The sequence below is a fragment of the Styela clava genome, chromosome 4 (assembly GCF_964204865.1).
Source record: "Styela clava chromosome 4, kaStyClav1.hap1.2, whole genome shotgun sequence".
Classification (NCBI taxonomy): domain Eukaryota; kingdom Metazoa; phylum Chordata; class Ascidiacea; order Stolidobranchia; family Styelidae; genus Styela; species Styela clava.
Genome location: NC_135253.1, coordinates 3,083,640 through 3,096,240, shown reverse-complemented (window position 1 = coordinate 3,096,240; position 12,601 = coordinate 3,083,640). Strand labels below are relative to the sequence as shown.

Here is a 12,601-nt window from a genome sequence, read left to right as displayed (position 1 = left end):
AAAAAGCCCAATGGATCCTTCACTACAACTGGCAAAAGCTGAAACTGGACACCACGTCTGAAACATTTGCATTGGCAACGCTGTTTGTACGAGTAGAGGCATTGCGATGATTGTAAGCATTTGATCTTCTTGTAAAGATCCTCAGGCCATGGATCACTGAATGCTGCTTACCCGAACAAGCGCTACACATGTTAGGAAATCTACACCAAAAAGCAAACTGACCAAGTTCGAAACAATTGAAACATAAACTTGATTCTAGTGAAAATCTTCTTTTTTTACGTCATTGGACAAAAAAACTTGAAAAATGTAAACCATTGCTGAAGCAACTACGTTTTTGTGGAAGCTTGAACGTATGACTTAAATTGGGGATTGGAGTTCTGCCTACTTCAGGGGTGGGCAACCTTTGGCACGCGTGCCAAACTTGGCACGCGAGCCCATTTATTCGGCATGCGAGCGAGGCCTCAGAAACGAGATCGTCTTATTTCAGATAAAAAGTTTCGAGACTGAATTATCTGATAAAACTCGGTGTTCGTTTATTCATTATCGTTTGTTAACAATCTGTTATTTATTTAAGTTCTATTTGTCTTTTCATGGCTTCAAAGAAATATATATATCATGGCGTAGCAACTGAGCTCTCGACGAATTTTGTCGGAATTAACACAACGTTTGGCTACATTGTCACGTAATATATATTTCTGATTGATTTATGAAGTGGTGCAGCTCATATTGGTTAGAGTTACTTGCTAACTTCCTGTTATAACTTGATTTCGAAAGAAATATAAGCTATTAGGAAAGGGAATACAAAAGAGAAGTGCAGAAAACGAACTATTACATGATTGGGATGCCATTCCCGAGAATTTTTTTAAAACTTGAAAACTTTGCAGTGCACTATTCTACAACAGGGGTCGGTAAACTGAGGGCCAATTGCGGCCCTCGAAATGAAACAAAAATTGATCCCAAATTTATTATTGTATGTACGCGGATTTATGTGGTAACAAGTTCTGCTGTATGACGCTTGTTTTGAAATATGTAGCGTCAGTTGCATGTCGTTCGAGTTAATTGTGATCTTTAAAATTCAAAAATGTTTGGAAAACGCAGGATAGCTCGCGACGAGGACTGAACATTCTAATGTGCTTCGACGAAAAATTCGAGCCGAGACCCAGGACTGCGCCACAGTTGATCTATGCGACAGTGCAAAACAAGTAATGGGCACGTTCGGAAGCACATATTGCTGCGAACAGCTTTTTCTAAAATGCATTACACTTGGAATAAACTTCGTACTCGCTTGTCAGGTCTTCTTTGGAAGACGTACCGTTGGGGCAAGTGGCAAAAAAACATCATCCTTCACATTAATACCAAGTAAATAAAAACAATATGTTGTTGAATAATATATATATATTAAGAAACGGCACATACACATCTCATAGTAGCAGGCTTTTAACGCAATAATAGAAGGTGTGAATGCGCCACAATTTGAAATTCAATCTAGCGCTTGTTCGAAGGAGGAAATATTGCGGCCTGCGCGCTACAGGGAATGTGTATGCAAGTACATAAAGTTTTCCGACTAGTGCTCTACATCATCTGCATATGCTTGTGAATCTTTGTTCTCAGTTATGATTGAAATTTTAATGAGTCGTCTCGTAACAGGAGTAGCCTGGACGTTGAAACCAGTAGTTCGTATATTTCTTTGAAAGTTACAAAATATAAACCCAATGTAAAATCTCTATCAGCGGTAATGCAGCAGCAGAAGTCTCACTGAGATAGAATAAGAAAAGTAATCAAATCTATTTGTCGGACTGATAATATATATTCGAATAGTGAATCCGTCTGTAGGCCTACATGTTTGAAAAGGTTTATTATTATGTATTTTTGCTTTGGAAGTACCAAAGCATTGTTTTTAATTTTGGTCGGCACGCGGAAGAATTTTGTTGTTTAAACTTAGCCGATTTTGGCACGCGAGCCGAAAAAGGTTGCCCACCCCTGGCCTACATGAACCTTGTTGAGTACATTTACGTACAAAATACACACTGCATATATAGCATCCACACCACACATACACATTGACAATTTCGTTATCTTCATAGGTTTTGTTTCCGTATTTTTAACTTTTGTTTTTGGAAGTTGAGCAAACCTTTTTTTTTTAATATTTCCCTCCGTTATCCATTTCAACAAAACATTTCATATAATTTCCGGGGCCGGTATGTACGAAATGTTTCATTGCCCATTTTATGGAATCTTAAGCCCTTTAATTCAAGCACTGTAAAGTCAACGTCCCTCCTTTTACTGGGGCGAATAAATGACTCACCCCCCACCCCTCGCTAGAAAATTCGAAATTTTGTTGCCCCGAGGTAAATGCACGTCGCACAATGCGGATCAGGGAGTCTGCTGTGCAATTGTATATTTCATTAATGATGGGATTTCCTAATTCGCGTTTGACTCATGCCATACGTTGCAAAATGATTATCAGGTGGGAATTTGATACTTCGAATATTGTTAGGTTTTGAGGATTGCTCTAATATATGCAATGTTATATTTATCATTGTCTTATTTTGTATCCTAGCATACTCGCGGCTGTTCTTTGAGTCTTTGTCAAAAACAGTCAATTTATTATTAACACCAATACTGAAGTTCTAAGACTGTTAACAGTGATGTCAACATCAGATGTGTTTCAGGCTGATAACAAAGTTTCTTTCAAAGTTTCTTGTTGGTGCATAAATTGAAGACAATAATTTGGATACCAAAGGACAGGATACGACTTTAGTTAGCTCGTAACTCGTAACCGTAGTGGGAAACCTTACTTCAAACTACTTATCCCACATGCACAACTTTTACATTTTCTCGTGATTGCATCGCATACGGCACCGATGTCCTAGCAATAGAATGATGAGAAATAAGATTAGGAAATCCGATACTCGCATTCGCTCAATGCCCGTAAAATTAGAATTTTTCACATTATAAATAATAAATAGGGAACGGGTAGATATAATTGACAATCTTCCAAATACATGATACGTGGCTTAATTACACTTAATCTCAAACAAACTTTGTGATATATATATATGTAGACGTTGTGGAATTATTACTTGCCTTAGTGAATTGGATAGAGCAAGATTCGAATCTAAATTTACATGCGTGTCGAATCCATAGATTTTCTGGTATCGTATTGAAGATCGATTTATCTACATCTTTTACCGATACAATATTAATTTATGTTTCTACTAATTGCAGCATCCGTTATATAAGATCTACCCTAGGGTGGTCCAAGGTTGGCGTGCGCAAAAACCTTTGGCGAGGTCTCGCGGGCCCCAGTAGGAGAAAACCCAGAAGTGATAAAACATCGGGAGTTTACCCATTTGCTTCTTGAGAAATACGGTGATATTTATAGCAATTTTCTTCATGTTTGATTTTGTAATGTCCGCTAAACTTATATTTTTTCGTGGTAGAAATTACTTGGAAACACACCAGACCCCGTCATTGAACGTTGTTGGGGAAAGGTAAATATATTTCCTATTTCTTGTTTACTTATTCTACACTTATTGTATGATGAATTCATAAATTTGACTAATTTCATTACTTTTAGCGTGATCAGGTCTAGTGGTATCGTCAAATAACAACCAAAATATATGTCTAAGATGAGACTCCAAACCCAGCTAAAAAAAATGGATTGCGCGGCGCTAAGTCAGGTCTGCGTTTCGTCATTGCTGTCACATGGTCACGTCTCTAAAATTGAGAAGTTACTCAAGGCGAGCTTCATGTACGAAGTTTGGATGGAAGCGCGATTCATCTCATCGGCTTGGTCATGTCTGCACAAGACAATTTATTCTCCTCGTACCGACCACGGGAAGTCATTTCCATCCTGATCTTGAGTCTTGACGTTTATAGATACAACATTGAAATTCCGTGATTTTATCAAATATCAATCCCGACATCGGGATTAGGAAAAAGGCCAAACACAGTTCGAATAGTTTAGAAATAACTCTGCCAATAAATACACTTATCTACCAATGGTTTAGTTTAGTACACGCTAAAATTGTTCTACGGGCGCAAGGAATGTGTGCTAGGGCCGCGGTTCGGACCACCCTGATCTACCCCATAAAGCTCGGTACAAGCAGTACTTAATCATATTCATGTAACATCTATCCTGAAATCCCTATTAACATGCATTCTTAAATCATCATAGGTTGTTACTGTTCCATCCGAATGTTGGACAGGGTAAATATTGACGTTTTTACGTAAACTGCAAAGGCGCGTCTGACGCACTCCACAATGGTATGATGTGAGTTTGTTGATTAATTAGGATAATTAGTAAATTGGAAGCGCAATAGTTGGATGTCTTGTCTCAGTCTATCTCAGTATTCGGTGTGAACCAGTGTTTACAGGTTCTGTATTGTTGGTAGTACTCGTTATGTATCTGTTGGAAATAATAATAGGAATTGAGGTTCTCAAGTGTAATACAAATATAATTTGTGGCAGTATTACTGTCAAATTAGCACAATAACTACTGCTTTAATATTTTAGTCATAAAACTTGGATTGCAGTTACTTTGGTTTAGAGCATATTTCATTTGATTGTGTTACTTGGAAAGTCGAAACATTGGGTATATATATAATGTTAAATTTTGTTTGATTTTAATCTATATCGTGCTGATTGATTTGAAATATAGAGAGTTGTGATATTATGATACTGCAAAATTGTCTTGCCGTATGGAATATTTAGTTTATGTTCATTGTTTTCAGCAGATGCCATGTTCCATCGTGTTGACTGTTTTGAACAAACTACACCGATTCTAAGTTGAATTTCATTGGGACAGTACATTAAGGCACAGGCAATATGCTGAAGAACTTTGCTTTCTAATATCAAACACTGGTAACTGATTCAGAAACAAATCGTTAACTTCGTGACAGGACTTGTTTATTTATTGGGGCGCGTTGTCAACAATCTCCAACTAATAATAATTACCGGTAGCTACGAATGTAAATTTTCCTTTTTCTTTCGAATAGTCGGAAACATTTCTGGAATATTGAATCTGAAGAATATACTAACGTGCAAACAGAAGAATGAACAAGTGTTCAAGTATTCCAAATGGAATGAAACATTACTAATGTTTCTAGAGAAGGATCAAAAGCTTCCTTCATCACCCTTACGAAAGTCTACACAGAAAGCTAAACTCACATCTTCCATTAACCTTTTGATTTCTGGTTTTCTTATCTCTGAACTAAAGGTATTTGAGTTTCGAGTCAATTTCTCATGCTCCACATTTTAAGGAATGTTTGTAAATGATCGTTCTTCGCCTGAATCGCTTGTTATCTGAATAAAAAACACAATTCCTGTCTTGTTAGAATCATTATGACGTCATACCAAACCTATGTCTTAGCAAACGCTAAAAATTGCGAAATTATAACCGCATATAGAATATATCTAAAAGAAAACGAAGAGGAATAAAAAAACATAGTTTAGGCTGTCCAACCAACGCCCCATGCACGGGCCGCGTTCAGCCCGCACCTGAATGAGTTCATAAGCAAACATTTTTAAATGTTTAAATTTTAGTACCGTATTTTATATAGGCTAAACTTTAGCGGTTCCCAAACTATGGGTCGCGAACCACTGGTGGGTCGCAAAAGGAATCTTAGTTGGTCGTGAAAAGATGTAGAGAGCTTTGGTTAATCATACTGGTAATTAGGATCGGTGGGGACTCGAATACGTAAATCTTCAAAAAACAAAATAAATTAAATTGAATTTAAATTCGAATCTGTGATTGGTTCCTTTTTACGATCTTCTCAAAGGAACAAAAATTTGCTACACAAAGAATGACCACGTGGCTTTTTTACGCATAGCAGTTTTGTACACTGTACAGCACTTCTTACCGTGTTTCCCCAAAATTTAGACAGGATTTAGATTTATTTATTTTGAAGAATAACACTATGGTTTTTTTTGGAAGAGGTCTTTTGTGTTCATTTATCAAAAATAAAATTACATTGTAGAAAATCACAAGATTTTTTTACTAAATATTATATAAAAACCGACATCCATAGTTTTTATTTGTATTTTCTATACAAAAATCAAGTGACAAATATCATAATTGTGATATCACACAATCTTCAATATTGGTGTGATCTTCACCTTACTTCAGGTTAATGAACCTTTCTTCTCCCACACATTTTAAATTTATTTTAAGGGTAGGGTCATTTTAAAATCATTTTAAAAATTCAAATTATTATCTTATTTTCAGGCCAGGTCTTCATTTCGAGGAAACACGGTAGTTTTGCGGTGGTTAGCCATTGCTGTGTTCTGTATAATGTCCCAAAAAAAACAAAATGAAATTAAATTGAAGTTAAGTGGGTCGCCATAAGCTTTGGTAATAAATAGTGGGTACCAACTCTAAAAAGTTTGGGAACCACTGCCGCTAAAGTATGTTTCACGATTATGACGTGATTATTTCGGCATTCCACATACAAATGTGGGTTCTTTCAATCACGCGTGTATCAAGTCTTGCGCTCTGGTGGATATCGATGTTTAATTTTTTTTAATTTATTGCAGAACTGCGCGTTCTGTTTGACAAATTTGAAAACTACTGTGCGATCATTTGCGACGAGGCGCTGCGAAAAATTATAGAAATGATTTTGCAATTTCCATCTCCAAATCAACTTTATTTTAAATTTTTCTTTCGATCTGGATTTGATCTTCCTTATCGCCACTGTAAAATTGAAAAGTTACCAATATCTTTGCTACTGGCCCCTGGATTCTTGTATTTTTCTGTCGTGTCTATGTTTTTGCATTAAATAAAACTTATGAAATGTCGTCACTGCGGATCGGTAAAAATTTCTAATATTATTGACCTAATGTTACTTCATGAACTTGTATCAATGTTTCGAATTTTACAAAACGGCCTTCTGAAAAGTTAAAAATCATGCGAAATTGGGACACATTATGCTCATCAAGAAATTGAAACAATATCATATCCACTGGAAATAAATAAAAATATTATAACGCAAATATAACAGCCAATTCTATTCACAGGAAGTCATCCATCAATGAGGCGGAATCCTGATGCGGGGGGAGTAGCGTCAAAAACTAGTCCAATGTCCGAATTCTCTAAAAACTGAGGAATATTCATCCTTCTATCGCAGTAATCTGTGGGAGTTTGCGCGGAATCAGCGTTAAGTAGAACGACCCTGGCAATTCTTCTTGGGATGCTTCGATATCATATGACAGAATATGCCAAATTTGTACAGGGAATATTTACATTCCACATCTTTGAATTGACGAGGAATTGAAATATTTTGAAAACTTATAGAATTACTCCACTTTGACCAACACTTCAGTCTCTTATTGTTGAATTTTTCATCCCAAGCATCAAGTATTGAACTTACAACAGTAAGGACTTTTCTATTTGTGACAAAACCTGTGAACTCCTGGTGTTCAAGTATGAAGCAATCTCTCTCGCTTCCACAGTTCAGCCTCAAGCACTTTTCACAGTAAGTCTCTCGATATCTAAATCAATACTTGTGGCGAGACGATGAATGTATATCTCACGTGAAACTGATTTGGAATTCGAAACCCAATCTGTCGTCTTGAACCCGTTATTGTGTAACATTTCAATCACGTTCTTAGATGCTGATACCAATGAATCGAACTCTATTTCGAAGTAAGTAAATCAACGTAAAAGTGTATATCGATAATTGATAATGCGCTACTAGGAAATTTATGTCCGCTATCGTACGTATCTCCCGTTAAACAACAAAAATTCGCCACATAAGATGAATCAACAGCTACGAAAGCAATACGAGGCAATAATTTATACGCACATGGCTGTTTCCAAGAAAAACAGTTATTTGTACAGTTAAAAATTGCAGAATTAATATCATTTTTCAAAAATAGAATAAATGAAGCATGGCTTTTATATTGACGTTTATAGCTGTCGGTCTTTCCAGAAAATGAAAAAGCACCCCGACGCGATTATTCATTATTCGTTGTTTCTTTGTAAGACTTTTGAATCTCATACGAGCTGCGTGGTTAGTGACTTTTCGCAATTTCCATTCAACTCCATGAAACAGAATGCATCAGGACGGTCAAATCATTTAATTTTACTGTTCGTGAAAATATATTCTCGTCTATCTTCGAAGGACTCACTATGCGAAAAATTGTTTGCCGTGCCTACAGATTCGCTGGACCAATTTTATCCGATTTGTTCTTGTAGCATGGTATAATGGTCACGTATTCCGCAATGCATCAAATTTGAAATTGTCTTATTGTCAATACTTGTACGCAAATTTCCGATCAAGTCCAACCAAGAGGAGATTCAATTCCTATTGGTTCACGTTGTCGACCCACTTCATGCAAAAGCTGGAAGAACGCTATGAGATTATCTGCCGCGATTAAAATCATAGCTTGATTCGCTTCAATATCGGCCAACGGAATATCCTGCAAGTGAGGCATATATTGAACTTTTTTAAGCATTCTATCTGAATGTGATCTTTGTGACTTGATCACAAACACGTTGTTTAACTCCAATATTCGTCGTAACCAGATTTCACCGACAATTTTACTACTTCTGTATCTTGTGAAACGCCTTTGTTACATAAAGTGTTAATGTTAACACGGGTACGATTTATATTTACGAAGGGGTACGAAGAATGTAAACCATTGCAGAAGCAACTACGTTTTTGTGGATGCTTGAACGTATGATTTAAAATCGGAGATTTTGCGGCTCTTGAATTCCTGAGTCTTTGCTATCTACGACCTTTTAGAAACAGGCCCAAGCGATCGTCACTGGTTGGCCGAACTTATGTATCAATTTCCTCATCGTAAGGACAAAATTGCTTCCCATTGTACCTAAGCCGTCGACATGTCGTTTTGCTGACCCCGCCAAGGACGCAAATAAGCGAACAATACGTGAACCGTCGTCGCCAAGACAACTGTGTACTTTATCAAAAAATAAGCAAATTTACCGGACTAGTTTGGTTGCAAGTGAACAATCCACGCGTCAACTGCTTCTTGGATTGAACGGTTAAAGTTAATTTTGTAGAATGCTCGAAAGGAGACAAAAGTCTTCAATATATACAGTATGACGTATTGCATTACTGTTGAGTAATACCAAATAGTTGTGTTATTTTATAAACTTCAATATCTGCAGTGAACTGTAGGTTTACATAACATGATAACACAAGTACTCCATGACATACTGATGTTTCCAACCAGCACCTTTGTCGAACCCATTAAAACCCATGTTAAGAAACACTTCCTATAAACTGAGACTGGTTTACTTAGATACTCTGAGCCACTCTCATCAGGCAAGTTAACCGCGGAAGCAATATATCATTGAATAAACAAAGCACAGCGATAGCTGTTCCATGAACAGATATTTTGAGCATGTATTCAAATATTCAGTTATTCTAAATGAAATGAAATACTGTTAGAAAAGTTACAAAACAATCTAAACAGAAAGCTAAACTCACATCATCTGTTAACCTTTTGATTTCTGCTTATCTTATCTTCTCTGAAGGTATTTAAGTTGGTTTTTATACTCCACAATTTCCAAGTAATGTGCGTAAATGTGCGAATGTTGCCTGTATCGCTTGTTATCTAAATTGAAAGAACGAAATTTAAATGCTTTATTAGATTGATTATGACGTCATAAATCTGAATGAATGTGAATTAAAAACTAATAAAAGCCTAGCCCTGAACAATAAAAAAGTTGATTGTTGTAAACTGCTTGTCTGCGGATGTCTGACTTTGGTCAGACAAAAGGTTACAGAAATACGTTTGTGTAAGCGTGCAGCAGGACTCTCGAATTGCTCATTAAAAAAGAACTGTCGTTTCGTTGATGTGCTATTGTCACTTTTCACAATCATAGATTTGCAACATGCAGAAATAAATAAACTACGTCATTGAAATATTGTAATAGAACGAATGAGCACAGAAGTGATGATAGCTGTAAACTCGAAGTAGGCAGTGATATATTTATAACTGTCGCTCACAACTTGAAGAACATACACCTTACATTTGAATAAAGCAACATAACGCTGGTCTACTCATTAATTTCCCTGTAACCAACGGTTGTGACTTTTCCCGGTTTCAAATCGACAGCGATGAGAAGCAACTAGGTAGAAGCAGATAGAAAAAGGTCGAGTATGCACAGCTCTTACATTTGCTAACTTTCTGAAGAATGGGTTAATACAAAAGGGAGATTAGAAGATCATTGAATGCGGACAACTAAGATTATGAAAGCCAAGCCAATGAGGGAGAAAAAGTGTACTCGCGTTTGCTGAATGCCTGTATAGCTAGAATTTTTAAGCAATTAAAAATGAAAAACGAGGAGATATGATTGGCAATTTTCCTAATACATGCCATAAGGCTTAAAGTAATTAAATTTAGTACAAAACCAATTTCGTTATATATATCTATATGCGGACGTTATGAAATTATTATCAAGTGGAATTCCCAACAGATCGACACATCTCTATCCCAAAATGGTATACAGTGGCCATTTTCACCTCTTCTTTCTTTCTATTCATGAAAACGGAGTGGTGGAAAGATTGGTTCTTTGAGCTATGTTTAATGGCCAGTCTCTCAATGATTACTTATTATGGTCTCTTCAATCAGCAGTGGAAGGAATTCTCAACGATAAACCACTCACACCGATAAGTGACGATCCGACAGACTTGAATGCCCTCACTCCCAGCTCAAATTTGATAAAAAGATTAGAACAGTAATTGCCACCTGATTTGTTCTCTCGAACAAATGAATACGGAAGAGGACACAGACATGTTCAGCGATTACTTGATTTATTTTGGCAGCGCTTGACAAAAAATATCTTCCCGAATTACAGTGACGACAGAAGTGACTCAATGTTCAACGAAACTTCCAAGTTGGAGAACTTGTGACCCTGATGATCAACAAGTTGTCAGAAAAGTGAAAGTGCGCATATCCAATTCTGATTATGTGCGAAGCTCTGTCTACTTGAAGCTTTTTGAGTATTGTACATTTTATTATTGATGAGTTTTCCTATTTCAAATTTGACGTCATCATAAGATGTGTTTAGGGCTGATAAAAAAGTTTCTTTGAACACAAGTGTACGGGATTGTTGGTGTACAGATTGCAGCATTGTTCAGTTGTTAGTTGTTGGTGCATAGATTGAAGACATTAATTTGGGCACCAAGGGACAGGACACGACTTTAGTTACCTCGTAACTCGGAGTCGTAGTGAGAAAACTTAGTTTACAGTACTTATCCCACATGCACAACTTTTACATTTGCTAAATTTCTGATAAATGGGCTAGTATGTAAGGTAGGTTTGAAGATCACAGAGCAAGTATATAACAAGTCAAACTTATATATTTTATTATCCACATATTATCCACAGAAAATTTTTAATTCGCATTCCTGAATGCCTGTACAATTAGAATTTTTCACAGTATAAAAAATAAGTAGCAGGGAGATATGATTGACAATTTTCCAACTACATGATATGTGGCTCAAACTAATTACATTTAATTCAAAATCAACTCCGTGATGCATATATAGACGTTGTGAAATTATTACTCGTCTTAGTGATTGGGATGGAGCAAGATTCGAATCTAAAGATTTTCGCGAATCGTATTGAAAATCTATTTCTATACATGTTTTACCGAAGCAATATTCATTTGTGTTCCGACTAATTGCAGTATCCGTTACATACTATCTACCTCAAGATGGTCCAAGGTTGAAGGTAGTCGGGCCGCAAAAACTTCTGGCGATGTAGCAGAAAACTGGGCTGAGCCGCAGTAACAGAAAACCAGCAGAAAGTGGTGAAAACATCGCGAGTTTACCATTTGCTTCTCCATACATTTTTGTGGGGTCAGTTTGGTAAAATAGTTGTTAAAAAAAATGGCGTTAGATATAGAAGAGTGAGTGATTCCAAAAATTTGGATTTGTTCAATCAACAATTGATGGTTCCAGACTCAATGATGTATAAAATTCTGCGTTTGACGCATGATAATTGCCACGGGGGCGAACATTTGGGTATTGATAAGACTTGTGGTAAAGTTTGTGACTTAGCTAAAATTCTGTCTGCAAATCCAAAAGCTCGTTTAATTACTTCTAGCTAGTTTCGGCATCTGCAATGGATTGAGATTGACGTAGTTGTAACTGACCCTTTTTTTCCAAATACTTACAGTCTTGGCAAATGAAAAATCGGAATGCAAAAGAAACGTTAATATACGAAAGAAGGCTAACTGTTGGCGTTTCAGAAGTGGTGCATTCGGACCAAAAACAAATTTCGAAAGCAGAATCTTTGCCGACTTGTGTCGAAAAATGGGATTCGGGAATACTCGCACTGCCATGAATCAACCAGCGGGAAATTGCGCGTTGAAAGATCGAACGAGATTGTAATCCAAACGTTGCGAAACTATAGATACAACAATCCCACAACTTGGGATATTGCGCTTCCGGGTGTTCTAGTATCGTACACAGCTCAGTGCCCATGCTGGAACAGAAATTTCTCCACACTTTTGTTACCTATTAGCAACTTGTGTCTCAACGTAGAACAATTGCATGTCATTCACGATCCCGTTTCGAGAACCTATAGATGTTGATCTACCTCGCGAAATTGCCAAATATCGTTT

General features: G+C 36.7%; 1 long non-coding RNA gene across 1 annotated transcript in view; it reads right to left on the bottom strand.

Annotated features, from left to right (window-relative positions):
• Positions 1-4,222: 4,222 nt before the first annotated feature.
• The window catches only part of LOC144422053 (uncharacterized), an 82,357-nt gene continuing 73,978 nt past the window's right edge, over positions 4,223-12,601 (bottom strand). The window contains exons 2-3 of the long non-coding RNA XR_013475127.1: positions 5,173-5,307; positions 4,223-4,411 (exon numbers count right to left, since the gene is read on the bottom strand). This is a non-coding gene — a long non-coding RNA (uncharacterized LOC144422053). The remainder of the gene's footprint in view (positions 4,412-5,172; positions 5,308-12,601) is intronic.